Below are 8,827 nucleotides of genomic sequence, written 5' to 3' on the forward strand. Positions count from 1 at the left end.
ACATGTGGCGGTCAAAAATCAGGAGGGATACCTTGGCTGCAGAGGTACCCCCTGAACAGTAAGAGTGTCCCAACCCCACAACAGCGTCCCCAGCTTGGAGCTACAGTGCCGAGAAGAGGAGCCCCCATAAAATCTAGCCATGAACATTGGCCAGGATTCCATCTGTCAGGGTGAGACAGAAGGCAGTTGGAAATGCAGGTATCCTCTTAAAGAGCTCGCACACAGACTCTCTTACTCCCAAGCCCTCACCTTGAGCTTCGGTGGAGTTTACAGCTGCTCTGGAGGTGTCAAAAACATACAGAGAGACTGAGTTGTGTGGCTTCAGGGCAAGGGCTGGAAGGAAAGCCACCAATGTCCCTGTATTGAACCCTCCTCCCATGTAGCTGGAGGACAGACCTTATCTTCCCTGTGCTGAGCCCTCCCCCAACACGGCCAAATCTGAATCCTCTTTGGCTTGATAAGCCTTGCTCACTCCGCCCTGATGACTCCTCCCAAGGAGTTATCACACAACTTGTGCACCACCAAAGGCTTTTTCTTGGCTGGCAGGCAGCTGTAATTAGCCTGCACTGCAGTTTTTCTTGGACAACTCTTAGGGGCCTGGGGGCCCCCCAAGTAGCAGGCAGCTGGCCTTAGTGTGCTCTGAGACTTTTGCAGAGTGGCCCCAGACTCAGCACCGGTGCCAAATCTGAATCTGCATTAGCTCATTGAACACCACTTGCCCCATGCTGGTGACTTCAAGAGACCCTACCCAAGTCAACTCCCATAGCAGCAGTACCACCTACAGCTCATTCAGTGACTGAGCCTTATGAATAGCTGGCAGGTGGTGGCAGGCCTAGGGGTTATCTGAGCTTTTTGCTGAGTTGCCCCATGCCTGATACCAGTGGCAGCCAGCCTTAATTTGCAGCCTGGCCTCTCCCAGCACCTCTAGGCCCAGTATAAGAAGTGAGCAATTGCAGTTTGCTTTGTAGTTCCTACCAGATAGACCCAGACCACTCACAGGCAGCAGCTGACCTTGGCCTACATAGGAGCCAATTCCAAGAGATCCCAGAACAAGCACACCTGGTGGCCAGCTTCAAACCAAAATAGAACAGAGCCCAATTAGCCTCAAAAGTGGCACACCCAAAGAGTGGTCTCCATAGGCACCAGAGCCCATTGAACGAATCCTGCATTGTAAGATAAGCCCCAGCACAGCAGCTTGCACTCTATGGTGGTGGCTAATCCTCACAGCCAGTAAGCCTGAGGGTCAATCTCATCCACTGAAGTGCCGAAAGCAATCAAAGCTCAACTACAACAAGAGGGCATACACAACCCACACAAGGGACACTCCTGAAGCATCCGTATCAGGTGACCAGGGAAACTGCAACACTGGGTCCCACAGTACCCTTACTACATAAGGCCACCATTCCAAGACTGGGAAATGCAGGAGAACTACCTAATATATAGAAACAAATACAGAGAGGTAGACAAAATAAGAGGGAAAAAAAAATATCCCAAATGCAAAAACGTAAGAAGACTCCAAAAAGAAACTAAAAAAAGTGACGTCCAAAAAATGGCGGAGTGAGAGATGTCCCCAGATCTCTCCCCATGAAACAAAAATAAGTTGAACATCTAAAACTCAACAAAAAACACCCAAACTGCACACCAGCAAGTATGAGCATGGGAACTGCGCATAAGAGCTACCACAGGTCAGAACACCAGGAGTTGGGCAGTGGCCTGGGTGAAACAAAAGAGCTGCCTCTCAAAGCCAGAGCTCTCTGTAGGAGGAAGGAGGAGGGAGAAGGTAGGTATGGCAAGTTCCCTGAACAGACCAGCATGGGAGTGCTGTGAGCTCCAAGCTGCTGGTGGCAGTGCCCGGTCATCAGCGCAGAAAGCAGAGAAGCGGGGACAGCAGAGAAACAGCAGTTGATTTTTACCAGCACCGGTAGCAAAATCGAGACTGAGCTGCAGTCCCCATCCCTCAACCCAGAGGGCCTCTCCCCACCATATCTCCGAGACCGAACACCACAAAGCACCAGAGGAATCAGAGAAAATGTTAACAAAACTATTGCTAACACTGACAGGGACTGAAACTGAGGGTAGTGAGCATGATTAAACATCTATAAGGAAAAAAAAGCATTATTAAGGCTTTATATAAAGCAGGGATCAAGAGGCTTAGATGCCACGTGTTGAAAAACAAAAGAAAAATGCCTTCATTGCAATAGGTTAAAGAGACCTTTATATAATAAATCTTCTTTCTGGGGGAACAAAAAAGCAGAATACATTAATGTCCAAGCAGAGAAATACTTTATTAATCACCATGAACAACCAAAGTGACAAGGCATCTCAGAAAGAAAGAGAAAAATCTCCAGAAAATAAGCTTACAGACAGAAATATGTGACATAAGTGACAGAGAATTCAGGATGGTACTTCTGAAAAAACTCAGTGAGATCTGAAATGGATCATATCAACAATTTCAGGAATTAAAAAAACAACTAGATGAGCAGAGCATGGAGACTGAATCCCTCAGAAAGAACAGAATAGATCTTCTGGAGATAAAAACAAACCGACAAATAAACAAACAAACAACACTGCAAGAGTTGAAAAATGAAATAGATAGCTGGGGAAATAGAGTCGACCAAATGGAGCAAAGGATCAGTGATATCGAATGTGAAAGAGAAACACAAGAACTAGCTGAAACATCAGGAGAGAAAACATAAGAATAATGGGAATTCTTGAAGGAGAGGAAAAGGATCAGGGACCAGAAAGTATTTTGAAAAAAACAGTTGATGAGAATTTCCCAAATGCAAGGAATGAGCTGGAGTTTGGAATTCAAGAAGTCAACAGAACACCCAATTATTTCAACCCAAAAAGGCCTTCTCCAAGACACATTTTATTAAAATTATCAAAAATAAAAGACAATGAAATAACTCTCAGGGCAGCCAGGGAAAAGAAGATGATAACCTATAAAGGAAAACCCATTAAATTATTGTTGGACTTCTAAGAACAAAACTTACAAGCTAGAAAGGAGTAGAATCAAATATTCAAACTATTAAAGCAAAGAAACTATCAACCAAGAATAAAGTATCCAACAAATCTCTCCTTTGGATGTGAAGGAGAAATAAAGACCAGTCCAGATGTACAAAAATTGAGAGAATTCTCCACCAGGAGGCCTGCATTACAGGAAATACTGAAAAGGGACAGCTCACCTAAAAACAAAAACAAAAACAAAAACAAAAACAAAAACAAAAACCATAACTATGAGTGAGGCGGCTTGCAAGCAGATAGAAGCAGGGGAGTGCAATCCTTACTAAGAAAAGGGCATTATAAGCTTAAGCAATAAGAAGAGATTTGCTATAGCAAGACAGCAATGAAAGTTCAGTATACATAGAGATAAATTGAGACAACAATGACTGAAAAGGGGAAAATTTAAAGATCCAAATTCACAAAGGAGAATGGAGATAAGGCGCATGCAGAAGAAAATGGATGACTGTATGTATATAAATATCCTTTTCATATTCTTAATGGCAACCACACGACAAATATTCAGAAGTATACAACATAAAACAAGGACAAGAAGGAAACCCCAGAAAACCCAACCAAAATCAAAAACAGACATATAAGGAAAAAGGAAGCAATGAAAACACCCAGCTACCAGAAAGCAAAAGATAAAGTGGCATAAGAAGAGCTCACATTTCAATAACTGCAATTGATGTAAATGGACTGAATTCACCAATAAAAAGACACGGAATTCAGATTGGATCAAAAAACAAAATCCAACCATATGCTGCCTCCAGAAGACAAATCTCAGTTCCAAAGAAAAATACAGACTCAAAGTGAAAGGGTGGAAAATGATGTTTCAAGCAAATGGCATTCAGAGAAAAGCGAGAGTACCAGAACTAATATTTGATGAAATAGACTTCAAAATAAAAAAGCTAAACAAAGATACTGAGGAACACTTCATAATGATAAAGGGAATCATGCACCAAGAAGACATATCACTTGTTAATATCAATGCTCCCAATCAGGGAGCTTCGAAATATATAAAGCAATTACTAACAGAACTAAAAAGAGAAACAAATCAAAACACTATCATCCATCAGATATTAACAGATCATCTAAACAGAAAATCAGTAAGGAAATAACATCCTTAAGTGACACATGAGACCAAGTAAACATAATTGACATTTACAGAGCCTTTCATCCCAAAACAGCTGCTTATACATTCTTCTCTGGTGAGCAAGGAACAATCTCAAGGATTGACCACATACTGGGACACAGAGATAGCCTCAACAAATATAAGAGGGTTAAAATCATACCAAACTTCTTCTCTGATCATTATGCTTTGAAGCAGGGATCGACTGAAAAAACAAAGTAGAAGAACCACAAATACGTGGAAATTAAACAACATGCTACTGAAGAATGACTGGGTTAGAGAAGAAATAAAAAAAGAGAGACCAAGAGATACACAGAAAAACGATAATGATAGTCCTACATATCAAAACTTTTGGGACAGAGAAAAAGCATTAACAAAGGAATGTTCATATCATTACAGGCCTAACTCAGAAAACAAGAACAAGCCCAAATAAACAACCTAATGCTTCATCTTATAAAAACTAGAAAAGGAATAACAAATGAAGTCTAAAGTCAGCAGAAGGAAAGAAATAATCAAAATTAAAGCAGAAATAAATGAAATTAAAAAGAAAAAATAGAAAAAAAATAAATACAATGAAGAGGTTGTACTTTAAGAAGGTTAATAAAATTGACAAACCCCTGGCTAAACTTACTAAAGAAAAAAAGAGAAAGGACACGGATAAACAAAATCAGGGATGAAAAAGGAGAAATTATGACAGACATCGCAAAAATACAAAGAATCATACAACAATACTATAAAAATATATAAAATACTAAATTTTAACAACCTAGAAGAAATAGACCAATACTTACTAAAAAGATAAAACCTTCCTAGGCTGAAGAAAGAAAAATTGGAAAATCTAAATTGACCGATCAGCAGTATGGAAATTGAAACAATCATCAAAAACCTACCAAAAAGCAAAAGTCCAGGACCAGATGGCTTCACTGGTGAACTCTACCAAACATTGAAAAAAGATTTAATACCTATCTATTCTCTTCAAACTCTTCCAACAAATTGAAGAGGAGGCATTAATTCATTTTGAGTCCAGTATTACCCTGAAACCAAAACCTGGTAAAGATAACACACAAAAAGATATATATCTCTCATGAACATACATGCAAAAATCCTAAATAAGATACTAGCAAACCTAATACAGCAACATATTTAAAAGATTATACACCACGATCAAGTGGGCTTCATCCAAGAGGCACAGGGATGGTTCAACAAATGCAAATCGTTTAATGTCATACACCACATAAACAATTGAAAAAATAACAATCATATGATCATATCAGTAGATGCAAAAAAGCCTTCGACAAAATACAGCATTCATTTATCATCAAAACACCTAACAAAATCGGTATTGAAGGAAAGAACCTTAACATAATAAAGGCCATCTAAGACAAACTCTCAGCCAACATTATACTTAATGGCGAAAAACTAAAAATTTTCCTCTAAGATCAAGAACAAGGCAAGACTGTCCACTATCGCCACTGTTATTCAATATAACAGTGGAGGTCCCAGCAAGTGCCATCAGGCAAGAGAAAGATATAAAAGGCATCCAAATAGGAAACAAAGAAGTTAAACTGTCACTATTTGCAGATGACATGATTCTCTATATAGAAAACCCTAAGGACTACACAAGAACATTACTAGAAACAACAAGCAAATACAGTAAAGTTTCTGGATAAAAAATCAATGTTCAAAAATCCATAGTGTTCCTATACTCTAATAATGAAGTGTCAAAAAAGGAAGTTGAAAAAATAATTCTTTTTGTAATTGCAACAAAAAGAATAAAATACCTAGGGAAAAAATCTAACGAAATATGCAAATAACCTATATAATGAAAACTATAAGACCCTATTAAAAGTAATCGAAAAGGTACAAAGAAATGGAAAGATATTCCGTGTTCTTGGATTGGAAGAATCAACATAGTTAAAATGACCTTATTACCTAAAGCATTATACAGATTTAATGCAATCCCCATCAAATCCAATTGGCATTTTTTAAATAAATAAAACAAAAAACCATCAGATTTGTATGGAAATACAAAAGACCACGAATTGCCAAAGCCATCCTGAGAAAAAAGAATGAGGCTAGAGGCATCATTCCGCCTGGCTTCAAACTATAATACAAAGTGACAATAATCAAAATGGCATTGTATTGGCTGCAAATCAGACACACAGACCATGGAACAAAATTGAGAGTCCAGAAGTAAATCCTTGTTTATATGGGCAAATAATTTGCAACAAAAAAGCCAAAAACATACAGTGGAGAAAAGAAAGCCTCTTCAATAAATGATGCTGGGAAAACTGGAAAGCCACTGGCAAAAGAATGAAATTAGACTCTTGTCTATCACCACACACCAAAATTAACTCAAAATGGATTAAGGACCTGAATATAAGACCTGAAACAATAAAATGCATAGAAGGAAACATAGCAACAAAACTCAAGGACCTTGGGCTTAAAGAGGGTTTTATGAATTTGACCTTAAAGGCAAGGGAAGTGAAAGCAAAAATAAATTATTGGGACTACATCAAACTATAAAGCTTCTGCTGAGCAAAAGAAACCATCAACAAGGTAAAGAGACAGCTTCCCAAATGGGAAAATATATTTGCAAGCAATGCCTCTGGTAAGTGCCTAATATCCAAAATATACAAAGAACACATACGACTCAATAACAACAACAACAACAAATGATACAATCAAAAAATGTTTAGAGTACCTGAACAGACACTTCTCCCAAACATACAAATGGCTGACAAACATATGAAAAGATGCTCAACATTGCTAGCTATTAGGGAAATGCAAATCAAAACCACAATGATACCATCTCACAACTGTTAGAATAGCTGTAATCAACAGGACAAATAATAACAAATATTGGAGAGGATGTGGAGAAAATGGAACCCTCATACACTGCTGGTGGTACAGCCACTATGGAAAACAGTATGGAGGTCCCTCAAAAAACTAAGAATTGATCTACCATGTGATCCAGCAATCCCTCTACTGGGTATTTACCCCCAAAGACTTGAAAACTCATATCCAAAAAGACATTTGCACACTGATGTTCATAGCAGCATTATTCACAGTAGCCAGCACATGGAAACAACTGAAGTGTCATACAATAGATGATTGGCTAAAGAAGCTGTGGTAGATATATACAATGGAATATTATTCAACTTCATAAGAAGAGATGAAATATGGCCATTTGCAATGACATGGATGGATGTCGAGATAATCATGTTAAGTGAAATAAGCCGGAAAAAAAAGTTTAAAAATCACATTTTATCACTTATATGTGGGATATAAACCTAAAAGCAACAAACGAACAGGACAGAGACTCATAGACAGTAGACTAGTAGTTACCAGAGGGGAGGGTTGGGGGGAGGGAGCAGGTGTACAGGGTAAAAGGGGTCAAATATGTGGTGACAGAAAGAAATCTGACTATGGGAGGTAAACACACAATGTAAATATATATATGCCTTACTGTTAAAATGTTCAGCTGAAACATACTGAATTTCATTAACCAATGTTGCCATAATTAATTTTTAAAATGGGCAGAGTGAGAGCAGGCAAATGGCATAGATAATAGAAGCTTTGTTCATCATGCCTTGTGACCACATGAAAGTTGTGACAGAAATGTGGCACAAACAACAAGCAGAATCACCTGGGTTATAGATGAACAGAAGCCTTACGACTAGAGAGAGAAATAATAAATCACCTTGCAAATGTTGGAGGTTGGAGGGGGCGAAGACACAAGGATGCCCAGTCTCTAGCAGCTAAGTGGGACAGAGGCTATGGAGTGGCAGCCAACTTTGGCAGATCTTCCTCTTAAAGGGGCCATGTCCACAACCGAACATTTGCCGTGATGGATCTGCTTGCTCTTAGAACCAGTGCCAGGTAGGTTGTTTGTGGGTCATGAAGGACTTACAGGGGACACTGAGTTGTAGGAGTGAGGACCAGAGGTGAGGCTCTTTCCTGGGCAGAAGTGCTGGTGGTATCCATTGTTCCTCTGTTGAGCCCTCTCCCTCTCCCAGGGTGCAGACGCAGCACCATAGCTGAAACTTCATCAAACTGAAAAGCAGAGGTCGCTCCACCCACAGGATTCCCTGAAACTTCGCCTACCACAACTCACGGCCCTATCCAAGCTACATTCAGTTGGCCCTACCCAAGCTACATTCAGTTGTATCCTCAGAGAGTCCTGTTCCACTTGCTCAGTAGCACCAAGTCTCACACTGATGGCAGCTGACCTTGGTTTCTGGCATGGCTTTTTGAGGCAACTAAAAGCACAGCATCTGTGGATTTCTCGCTGATGGGCCCAAAAGGGCCCAAGCTAGGGTTAAACTTGGCCTGCAGCTGAATCCCTCTCAGGACTGTACCACTGGACACCAACTACACAAAGCCATGTTAATAAGTTTGGGAGACTTCATAGCTCTGCTTAGTATATACAAACAGACACAGAGAGGCAGCCAAAATGGGAAAACAAAGAAGCAGAAACCATATAAGAGAACAGAACAGAGATCTAGAAATAATGGAGTCAAGCAATCTAACAGATGCAGAGTTTAAACACTGCTTATAAAGATGCTCAATGAACTTAAGGGAAGTGTAGATGAATTCAGTGAGAACTTTTACAAAGAGATAAAAAACATAAAAATGGAAATGGAAATTATAAAAGGGAACCAGTCGGAAAAGAATACATTATTTGAGATGAGT

General features: G+C 39.5%; 1 pseudogene; it reads right to left on the bottom strand.

The window, feature by feature from the left end:
• Positions 1–8,827, bottom strand: part of LOC102889953 — a 117,230-nt pseudogene that overhangs the window by 15,431 nt on the left and 92,972 nt on the right.

Source organism: Pteropus alecto, unplaced genomic scaffold (assembly GCF_000325575.1).
Source record: "Pteropus alecto unplaced genomic scaffold, ASM32557v1 scaffold139, whole genome shotgun sequence".
Classification (NCBI taxonomy): Eukaryota; Metazoa; Chordata; class Mammalia; order Chiroptera; family Pteropodidae; genus Pteropus; species Pteropus alecto.